This window comes from Harpegnathos saltator, unplaced genomic scaffold (genome assembly GCF_003227715.2).
Source record: "Harpegnathos saltator strain DR-91 unplaced genomic scaffold, Hsal_v8.6 scaffold71, whole genome shotgun sequence".
Lineage (NCBI taxonomy): Eukaryota > Metazoa > Arthropoda > Insecta > Hymenoptera > Formicidae > Harpegnathos > Harpegnathos saltator.
The window spans coordinates 558,773-570,000 of record NW_020230549.1 but is presented as its reverse complement, the minus strand read 5'-3'; the positions used below and the strand labels follow the sequence as shown (position 1 = coordinate 570,000).

The 11,228-nt window shown below is 55.4% G+C and overlaps 1 protein-coding gene across 1 annotated transcript in view; it reads right to left on the bottom strand.

Moving 5' to 3' along the window:
• The window catches only part of LOC105191558 (uncharacterized), a 20,942-nt gene extending 11,643 nt beyond the window's left edge, over positions 1 to 9,299 (bottom strand). The window contains exons 1-2 of the mRNA XM_025305718.1: positions 9,095 to 9,299; positions 1 to 65 (exon numbers count right to left, since the gene is read on the bottom strand). The exon at positions 1 to 65 is cut by the window's left edge and continues 159 nt beyond it. The gene's annotated coding sequence lies outside the window, so the exon portion shown is untranslated. The remainder of the gene's footprint in view (positions 66 to 9,094) is intronic.
• Between the last annotated feature and the right edge of the window lie 1,929 nt (positions 9,300 to 11,228).

Sequence of the window (11,228 nt, the reverse complement as noted above, 5' to 3'; positions counted from 1 at the left end):
GGGTCTACCCGAACTCCATGGGGCTCTGGCCCCATCCCATCACTCCAGTCACCCCCGCACGCCCACTGAAACATCCGGTAGATCGTTTCCTCTCGTTATCACCTTTATCCCATTTCTCTCTTTCTTTCCCTCTCCCTCACTCTCTCTCTCTCTCTCTCTCTCTCTCTCTCTCTCTCTGTCTCTCGCTCTTCCTATGTTCGCGGAAGCTCGTAAGGTCTTTCATGGTAAGGATCCCCCTTTCGCGAGAGAAACGGTCGTCGTCGAGACGACATGCGTCGACAGGCGAGACGCAATCATCGCCTCCTCGGCGACGCGATTGTCGTCGCCGCGTGCGTCATCGCCTAATATAGACGGCGTCTTCCTTTCACTGTTTTATCAGTCCCGACATCGGCATACGATCGTCGTCGTCGTCGTCGTCGCCGGTCCGTCTTAACGCTCAATCTGGAGCCGAGCGGGCGACGGGGAAGAATGGGGGAGCCACACAGTCGTGAGAGTCCTCGCGAACTTTCGAGAGCCGGTGTGTCTCCGAGCGAAATTCGCGCGGCGGGGGTTGCTCGCCCTCTAGCCGCGCTCAGGAGGGAAGCTTAACTGCGCGGTATAATTTCGAATTTGCTTCCATGTCCCCTCCCATTTAATTATTCCCGGCCGTCGTTTACGCGCATACAAGCCGCAATTAGTCGAGAGCACTTTTGCAAACAGGGTCTCGCGTACGTTCCCGAATTGAGCACCGGCGGTTTGGAATTACGCGCGCCGCTGGCGTAATTAAAAAATAAGCTGTGTCGGGTCGGCCGGGCGAGGCCGGTCAGCACTTCCGATCAGCCGGGGCCGCGCGTTCAGAGAAACTCGTTCTCCCGCCGCGGTCACGCGGAAATGTGTCCCGCTCTCGTGGCTTTTAATTCTTCTCCGGCTTTTAGTTTTACGATCGACGTCGACCACGTCGACGAGTACGAGAGCGCGGCGTGGCTCGCCGCTCGTTATTTATGAAGACGCATCGGATTTAGAGAAGCCGACAGAAATATCTATTGCTCGGGACGCGATCCGGTATTGAAGTGCGCTCGCGACGCCGCGTGTACAAAGTTTACAAATAAATAAGGCGTGTCGTCGTCGTCGTCGAACAGGCCATTTAGCTCGAATAAAGGAGAGCCCGGCGTTGTGACGCATTGCGCTTCCGCCTCGGAACTTCCGCCGTGCCGTTCCGCGGCCGCGTGACAATAATAAACAGCATAGTTCATGGCGGACGCTGCAAAACGCTCGGGTCGATGTCATAAGGGAGAAAAAACTTCCTCGGCCGCGACCCGTATTTCGACCTTCGCGGGTCGAAACATTGACTCTGCCGGTTTCTCGCAGTCGATCGTGCGAATAAAAATCCCCCGCGAGATACTTTCGCGTAAATCTGGAAAGCGTTGTCGGCTGCGCGAGATATGCGGGAACTCGTAAGGCACAAATTATAATACGGGCTTTACGCCCGACTTTTATTTTTCCCCGTCTTCTTCCTTCTTCTTTTCCTTCTTCTCTTTCCACGGGAGGCTCATAGGTTAGAGAGACTCAGACTCGCGTGGAGAGAAAAACAGGAGGAAGAAGCAACTCGCGGAAACTTGGTGTTGGAAGTTATGTAGCCACATGCGGAGCTAAAGGCGCGATCGTACGGGATCGTACGAAAGTTTTCGCGCGTGATAGTGCGCGAATGATCCGTGGAAATGACGTTTAAATCGAAGTTTCACCGTTAAAAATGACGAGTCACGGAGCCGATCGCGTCGCCTTATCGTCTGTCTGTCCGACCGGACTGATCAGATCTCTCTCGTGCGGAGAGAAAGAGAAAGAGAGAGAGAGAGAGAGAGCAAAGTCGGCGTAAATCGCCATCAAGGTCGCAGACGTGATGCATTGGCGGGAGACGAGCGTTCTGAAAATGGAGCTTCATGCATGTGTGATCAGGTAAGGTCGGGCATTCAGATAAAGCCGTTGTATCTCGCCGTCGTCGATATATCGATGTATCTCGGGTTAATGAACCCGGACTTATTCGACCGGCGATAATGGGATAGTGTTCTCGTCTAGCTAAAGAAAAGCGCGTAGCGATAGAGAGCGAAAGAGATAGATAGATAGATAGATAGATAGATAGATAGATAGATAGATAGATAGATAGATAGATAGATAGATAGATAGATAGAGAGAGAGAGAGAGAGAGAGAGAGAGAGAGAGAGAGAGAGAGAGAGAGAGAAGAGAGAGAGAGAGAGAGGAGAGAGAGAGAGAGGAGAGAGAGAGAGAGAGAGAGAGAGAGAGAGAGAGAGAGAGAGAGAGAGAGAGAGAGAGAGAGAGAGAGAGAGAGAGAAGAGAGAAAAAAAAAAGAGAGAAGAGAGAGAGAGAGAGAGAGAGAGAGAGAGAGAGAGAGGGAGTGGCAAAGAGGAGGGAGGGAAAAGGAATACGTGGTCATTGGATGCATCATGCAACATCGTGCCGATATTTTCGTCCTTAGTGCCTTCAATTAGAATCGAAGTCGTTGGAACCTGCGCCTCAGGGTCGCCTCGAGTCGCTCATTCGCGTTTCTCTCGAGTCTGTCGTCATCGTCGTCCTTCTCCTCCTTCCTCTCCTCTCCACTCCTCCTCCTCCTCCTCCTCCTCCTCCTCCTCCTTCTCCTCCTCCTCCTCTTTCTCCTCGTCGTCGACGTCGAATTTTTCTTATTTTTAGCGAAACAACTTGTTAACTCGGTCGTGTTCCACGCTATCCGTTATAAAACTTTTACCCCGTTCGTACTTATTTCCAAGCTTAAAATTGGAAACGGTCTGAAAGCGGAGAAGCGATCGCCTCGGCAGCGATCGAATCTCCGGAGAGCCGTGAACGAGAAATTTGAGGACGCAGCCGGGAAAGTGCATTTCGCTAGGTGAAGCTAAAAAGAGAAAGAGGGATATATATATATATACATATATATATGTGTGTGTACATATATATATATATATATATATATACATATCAGGCTGAGCAGGAAGGGAGGTGGGGAAAAGAAGTAGCTCAAATACACACAGGTCGAAAGACATTCGATATGGAGGGAAAGGGGAAATGGCCAGAATATCAGAATGAATCCCCAAATGACGCTGAGGACGCACACAAGCAGATGCGTGGGCGAAAGCATGTCCCTCCCCCCGCATCCTCGCACAAGCCACCACCACCACCCGGCGGCAGCCCCTCCGCCCTCTTGCCGATTTACGTGCTAATCTGAAATCGATAAGTTCTCCGGCACATCCCGAGACTTTGGGGACGTTTCGACGAATTATTCAGTGCGCGGAGTTATTAATGTCCTGCTCAATTACAGGCGAGTTTTCAGCGAGCGGGGGAAATCAATTAAGCGCACATCGACGGGAGCGGACGCTCGTAATCCCTTGTCGCGTATCGTTAACTCTCCCTCGCCGCCGCGCGACGATTCCGCGTGGCGTCCTTTTCTTTTTGCTCTCGTCTTGCGTTCGTAAGAAAAGGGAAGAGGATCAGGATAAGAAACGAGAGAGAGAAAGAGAGAAAAAATGCGCGTCCGCGTACACACGTCATTACGTCGACAAAACGAATGTCCCCGGCATCTAGAAGTTTTATCTCGTCATTAACTTTAGTCCCCCCCCCTTCTTTCAACCCCACCCGTGAATCCTCGCTGTTATGCTGCGGTTTATTTGACGCGCGTTTATTCATCGCATAATCTCGTATTATTTATTTAACGGATTTCGGGCCGGCTTCGCGCGTTGAAATTGATGGCGCTTTTCGTTACCGGTAACTGATACCAAATGTGAAGTTCAATTAGCCACTTATTAAATTCCCCGTCAGGATAAATAACGCCGGCGGCGGTGACGGGCGACGAGGGTGTGAATTGTGTGTGTCCCATGAAAACAACGCGCGACATCGCGCCGACAATGCCCTCCCTCCCCACGCTCCATTTCATCCGGATCGATGGCTTAAATTAATTGTATCTTTTCGTACGGCATATAATTAATCGCACGCTAATTCCTTTATCAGCTGTACGTCGCGGCGACGGTTGCGTGCACATAAGGCGCGCGCGCGGGCGAAGGTGTTTTCTCGCGTCGTTCCGTCGCTCTTCTCTCGCGCTTCCACAATCGCGAAATTGTCTGTGCGAGGAATGGTAAGTGTCGACGATCCATTCGCTCGCGAGTTTATGCGAACTGTCGTCGGTCTTCTGCGCATAAAAGCCGCGCGAAAAACGCGATCCACCGAGAGATCCGGAAAAATCGCGCCTCCGCCGAGCAATCCTTAAAGGAATGAGAGAGAGAGAGAGAGAGAGAGAGAGAGAGAGAGAGCTCAAATAAGTAATATCGGACGTGAGAAATCACGGTCGTCGTAAAAATCCGTCCGGGGGTAGGCGACGCTAAACTCGCCGCCTCTCTATGGAATTAACTCCCGCGCGGAATTCTCGCGCGGCGCGGCGCGGCTCGTTTCCTGAGGAGCTTTGTACGCGGCCGATAACGAATTTCCTTGTTTCCCATTCAGACACCGGGTATTCAGCAAGCACGCGGAAAGCGTGCGTGACATTAACCCTTTTCAATTGCGCCAAGTGCGTGCTGGAGTTGTGTCGTCTGGATTTCTCGGATTCCGGGCTGTTTCGAATTCTACGGCGGTTCTCGACTCGCCAGGTCCGTCCTCGAATTGCCACTGCGGATTCAATAGGCCCATTGAGCGCGCACAGTCGAGCAACTTGCGCACAACTTTTCGATCATTAAGTACGTGCGCGCGCGCGCGCGCGTACGTGCGTGACGGGACCGTCAGGAGCACTTCATTTATATCGCGTGTAAGCCTTTGACCCCACGCATTGGCGTTCGTTTAGCGTGTTCGTAGGACATAAGCGTCTATTTTAAATCTGCAATCGAAAAGGACGAGAGTGCAACTCGATTTTGCAACTTGCCTCTGCGCAATCTCGCAGAATGTTTCTTTCTTTCTTTTTTTTTTTTTCAGACTCTCGTTATTATTACGGAATAATAATAAGATCGAGTCGGATCTCTGTGATGAACACAACGTGCACATTCGCGTCTGCGAGACCCCGTTCCCGACACGAGGGGTTAATTAATTAATTAATTTCGCGTGTATCGGCGGCGGGACAAACAGGAGACAGAGATAAAAATAAACAACGGTTCCTTTGTTTCCGGCGCCGCCGCTAATCGGTCAGTTTGTCGAGATGACGAAACAACCCGAGAGACAGAGAGAGAGAGAGAGAGAGAGAGAGAGAGAGAGAGAGAGAGGGGGGGAGAGAGACCCGTCACCCCCGAAATAGCCCCCAAATTGATTGAGCGAACGGTTCCACGGAGGAGACGACGCGATTTTAGTCCGAACGGTGCCGGTAAATAAAATGGTCAAATCAGGACTCAGCCGAAAGGCGTTAATCTCGCGCTCGTCGAACAATAGCTGCGATAGATTGAAATTTTAATTGGATTTGCGCCGCGCCACGCACACCGGCAACGCGCAATCGACGACTGCGAGATCGAGAGCCGCGGAACCGGACGGTCGATCGGGGCTGGATTAAGCCATGGCCGGCGTCGCGTGCAAAAAATGGCGCGTATCGATGATGACGACGATGACGATGACGATGACGATGCTGCGCGCGCGCGCGCGCGCGCGATCTCGGCTTGTACAGGTCGTTGTTTTCGGAGAGACGCGTTAATAGAACGAGCTCGTCGGACGAGATCGCGGAGGGGTTGGCCGCTTCTCGACCCTGGGAAAAAAAGTCACAACGCGCCCGGGTCCTGCGAGCGAATCGTTTGGGCGAATTGCGTGGGATGGGAATACCCTTGAGAGTAGTCGCTCGTGATATCCAATAGTCGAGGAGACATAACCTTGACGAACCGCTACGAAGGCCCTCTGGTCAACCCTGCCGGTGCGTCGGAACTTTTTTGCCGCCAAGTACCATTTTGGATCACGGTGGTGTGTACGCGTTCATGCTTACACATCTGGCGTTTCGGACGCCGACGACGGTCTTCTCCTCCTCCACGTCGAGTCGCGGAGAATGTAATACGAGCTAATTCTGAGTAAATTTAATTAACGAGACAAACCCTTGAGCTCGGCCATCCCCGCGAAAATATAATCCCCACGATATTAACACGAGAGACTTGCTCTCGGGGCGATTCTCTGCCGCCTCAATAACGCGGCGCGCTTAATAAATCGGCCATGAATCATCAGCCCTTGAAAAGCCGGCCGCGATGAACGGACAGGTGGACTGTCCGCGAAACGGGCGCGTTGATATCGCGCGATAAAGTTGAATTCCGCTTATTATCGCTCGGCACACGCGTGCTGTTATCGCGTCGATACCAACAAATTAGGATGAGCACGCGGCGCGCGCGACAATGAATAAAAACGACGCGGCCGGGGCGGAATTAATCTGCAAATTTTTAATCGCCCGGCATTGTGTGTCCCACGGAACGTGAAGTGCGCGAAATTGCTCGCATAATTCGTCGGAATCAAATTTTCCGATAAAATGTAATACGATAGTGATATACGAACACACACAACGCACACACGGCATGCAAATGAGATCGCGAAATGGAAAGTCGTGTGACGGTTACTGGCGTGACGGTAAGCCAAAGCGACATTTTTCTTGCTGCGTGGACGCGACCAAATTCGCGCGACGTTCACTCGCGACAGTAATTATCGTGCCCAAACAATCCCTACCGTATCGCCACTGCCGCGTTTATGGCGCGCCTCGAGCATTCGAGAGATGCGTGAAAGAGTCGCGCGAGCACTATCGTCACCTTGCACTATCACTGCAAGTTGCCACTGGCATAAAAGCATCCTACTAACGTATCAGAGGTCCCAAAAACGCTCATCATCCATCGATACGAGTCGCAATGCTGAGAGATAAACATCTCCCCCTCTCTCTCTCTCTCTCTCTCTCTCTCTCTCTCTCTCTCTCTCTCTCTCTCTTTCTCACTCTCTTTCTCTCGACTATTTGGCGCTACCATAAGCGAGAAACACGCCGTCGATCGCTCGATATCAGCGTAGCGATCGGAGAGTACAGGCAATTAATATCGAACATTTCTACTGTCGTGACGAGAAAGCAAGAGAAAGAGAGAGAGAGAGAGAGAGAGAGAGAGAGAGAGAGAGAGAGGGAGAGAGAAAGGGAGATAGACAGATAGGCAGACAGATGCTAGACGCGCGCGTGGCGTAATACTCGGCACTTGCTACGTAAACGCACCCTTTTCTACGGACATTCCTCCTCGTCGGCTGCTCCGCGTGCTCTCCGCGGCATATCTCTCCTCTGTTTTACGGTCGATCGGAAGCCGGGCGAAGAGAAATCGCCGTTCTCGCCGTCGCCGTCACCGCCGCTGCCGCTGCCGCCACCGTTGCACCGCCGCACCGCACTGACAAAAACGTGTTTTCTCGTCCGGTCGAACGTATGTGTGTGTGTGTGTGTGTGTGTGCGCGGTATCAAGCTATGTATTACGACAGCGCGAATCCGTCAGCGCGGTACCGCGAGGAGCGCGAACTTGGCGAGACAGCCCCGTCCGACAGTCGGGGAGCGCGCGAGCGAGCCACCCCCTGGGAATGTGCACATGTCGCGATCTCGGTGCATCTCGCGGCTTTTCGACGACGCCGGGCGCAGGGTGATATGACGTGGCCCGATATCGAATGGTCCACTTTTCGCATCGCTAAGCTTCCGGCTTGCGTGTGCCGTGGTCGATATTTATTGCGCCTCGGCGGCTCTCGAGCCGCTCTTTCTCTCTCCCTCTGTCTCTCTGTCTCTCCCTCTCCCTTTCTCCCCGAAGAAATCGACTGAATTGCGCGCGTTCCTCGGACGGCCAGCTGTTAATCGGTCTCGAGGAGGAAGCGTTCCCGCCGCTGTTCCCGCCGCCAGGTAAAAATCGTCTCTTCCTCCCCCTACTCTTCTCTCCCCTGGCTCTCTCTCTCTCTCTCTCTCTCTCTCTCTCTCTCTCTCTCTCTTGATTCGGCGACCTACGCCGATTTAACTGCCGTCACGAAGGAGGTACGACGCTCGGAGGAGCAGCAGCAGCAGCACCACGTCGTCATCGTTCCTGGAGCAGTCACGCCACCGACAGTCGTTTATTCCCCAGGACTTGATTACCGTCGCAGTTGCCGTCGTCATCGTGCGCACACCCGATGTCGACGAGCGGATTCACGAGTGTTCGTTCCCGCGAAGGATACTCTCCGTCTCGCTCGCTCGCTCGCTCGCTCTCGACGGCCGCGTCACGAGAGGAAGGGAGAGCGACTGAGGGGGAGAAGAAGGCGCGCACGATGGGGTACGCGACTCGGCACGTCTGCGAGGATTTTCCTCTCTCGTTTCTCCCCTACCCTTCCTTTCTGCCTTCCTTCCTTCCTTCCTGCCAGCCTGCTTGCCTGCTTGCCTGCCTGCCTGCCTGCCTGCCTGCCTGCCTGCCTGCCTGCCTGCTTGCTTGCCTGCCTGCCTGCCTGCCTGCCTGCCTGCCTGCCTGCCTGCCTGCCTGCCTGCCTGCCTGCCTGCCTGCCTGCCTGCCTGCCTGCCTGCCTGCCTGCCTGCCTGCCTCCCTGCCTGCCTGCCTGCCTGCCTGCCTGTATGTCTGTCTGTCTGTCTGTCTGCCTGCCTGCCTGCCTGTCTGTCTGCCTGCCTGCCTGCCTGCCTGCCTGCCTGCCTGCCTGTCTGCCTGCCTGCCTGCCTACCTGCCTGCCTGCCTGCCTGCCTGCCTGCCTGCCTGCCTGCCTGCCTGCCTGCCTGCCTGCTTGCCTGCCTGCCTGCTTGCCTGCCTGCCTGTCTGCCTGCCTGCCTGCCTGCCTGCCTGCCTGCCTGCCTGCCTGCCTGCCTGCCTGCCTGCCTGCCTGCCTGCCTGCCTGCCTGCTGCCTGCCTGCCTGCCTGCCTGCCTGCCTGCCTGCCTGCTTGCCTGCTTGCCTGCCTGCCTGCCTGCCTGCCTGCCTGCCTGCCTGCCTGCCTGCCTGCTTGCCTGCCTGCCTGCCTGCCTGCCTGCCTGCCTGCCTGCCTGTCTGCCTGTCTGCCTGCCTGCCTGCCTGCCTGCCTGCCTGCCTGCCTGCCTGCCTTCCTTCCTTCCTTCACCCCGCTCGTACGACCATAGGACCACAAGCCGCGGTGCACAAGCAGTATCGAAATGTCACAAACTATTTACTCACTCGACGATTCAGGGCAGTGGAGCTTCATGAACGCGTTTCGCAGTATGTATCAGGCCATCGGAGCACGGCCGAGCTCGCGGCCCTTCTTCCGCAGCTTCGAGTCTAAAGCCACCGTCCGCACCGATACGCCGTTAAGGCAGCACCGCGCGCGCACACCCGCGCTACACCACCAGCAGCAACCGCCGCTATCGCCGCCGCCGCCGCCGCCACCGCCGCCGCCGTCGCCGCCGCCTCCACCACCGCCGCCGCCGCCGCCGCCGCCGCCGCCGCCGCCGTTGCCGTCGCTGCTACGCCGAGCATATTTCCGCGGGGGTGGGAGAGGCAGGAGGAAGGGATGGAAACGTACGTGCGAGAAAGAGAGAGAGAGAGAGAGAGAGAGAGAGAGAGAGAGAGAGAGAGAGAGAGAGAGAGAGAGAGAGAGAGAGAGAGAGAGAGAGAGAGAGAGAGAGAGCGACAAGGCGTGCTATCAAGTGGGGAGAACGCGAGCAAAGCGTTTGCGCGAGAGAGTAGAGTTACGCGGGCGGCGGAGAGGCAGCGCGGGAAACATGCGCGCGAAAGAGAGGAGCGAGAGGTGGACACGGGTAGGAAGAGAGGCTTGCGAGGGGTCGAGAGAAAGAAGCAAGAGGGAGCCGGAGGAGAGCGAGATGGAAGGGAGGCTTGGGGAACGCGTGGTGCACCAGGCCTCTCCACCGACGTGGATGGATTCGCGCGCGCGCGCGAGCGCGCGTGTGTGTGTGTGTGTGTGGATGGGTGGGTGGGTGGGTGTATGTATGTACGTGTATGTACACGTATGTATAATATATGCATGTGTATCATGCATTTATCCATATGTATACACGGTGGGTTTATCGGATGACGCATACATGCGCGCACGCTCATGGAGGGAGGATGTATGCGTAGCCCCGAGGCTGCGTATATCTCTTACTAGCGCGCTCCCTCGGCGGAGGGCTCGCGCGCGGGTAGTCACGGCTGTTCGGTGTGTACAAACGCGTGCGTGCGTGCGTTTATATGCGTGGACGAACGAACGGCGCGCTGGAGGCTGGAGGATCGAGAGACGCGTGATTCATGCGCGGCTTCCTTTTGTCTTTCTCCGCCACTCCCGCCTCGCTCGTTCTTTCTCAGTCGCTACTTCTCGTCGATGACGAGAGCGGATATGTAAACCGCGAATGTGTCATTTCTTTCTCTTTCTCTTCCCCCTCTCCCTCCCTCCCGCTCTCTCTCTCTCCCCCTCTCCCTCTTTCTCCGCCGTTCTCCGCATTCGGCCGCACCCTCTTCTCCGCTGGACGCCCGGTCATCCCTTGTCCACCTCCAGAGAGAGGGTTGCGCGGCCGAGCGTCAGCGAAGATGGCCGAAGGTGAACGAGCGCGTTCGCGGCTGGAGGGCGGGTGGTGAGGATCGAGGTCGGCTGGCGCGGACGACGCGCTCACGGGGGTGAGAGTTTCGAGTTCCTCGTACTGCTGCTCGATGCAGGGGCGAAGTTCCAGGCGGCCCTCGCGCCTCGTAAACTCCACGGCCATTGTCTTTCCAGTCATTGGGCAGGCTCGCGTTTAAGGGGTTGGACGGCACGAATAGCTAGTCACAGGCAGGCGATGTATAGTTTACGCGCGCGGCAGGGGATGATGTTCCGCGAACTTTATCCGTAGCATCGACATCAAAAGCCGGATGAGGCGGTCGAGATCGAAGACGACGCTTTCAATGTCGGGCTATCGATACCCACCACCCTTTATCTCTCTCTCTCTCTCTCTCTCCACCGGCCGCTCGCCTTCGTCCTTTTCCTTTTACAGTTCATAAATCTTCTTTTATATACCTACTTCATTTAAGTGGACGCTCGCGCGAGAGAGTTTATCGAAGAGGTCGAAAGTGCCGCAGCGCCCGAGGCCTCCGACTAATAGAAGCTACTCTTCTTTTTCACCCTCCTCTCTGGTCTTCTCTTCTCTCTTCTCTCTTCTCTTTTCTTCTCTTCTCTACCCTCGTCCAACTCCAATTTTCACCGGTGTGCGTCTTTTCATTCTTGCCCCCTCGTGCCCCCGTGCCGCGCCACGGCATTCGCCTTAACCTCCGCCGTCGGCTGGATCGCGCATATAGCGTATGTTTAATTCATGCCGCGCGTTATGCACGCGAGCCGAGGGGGTCG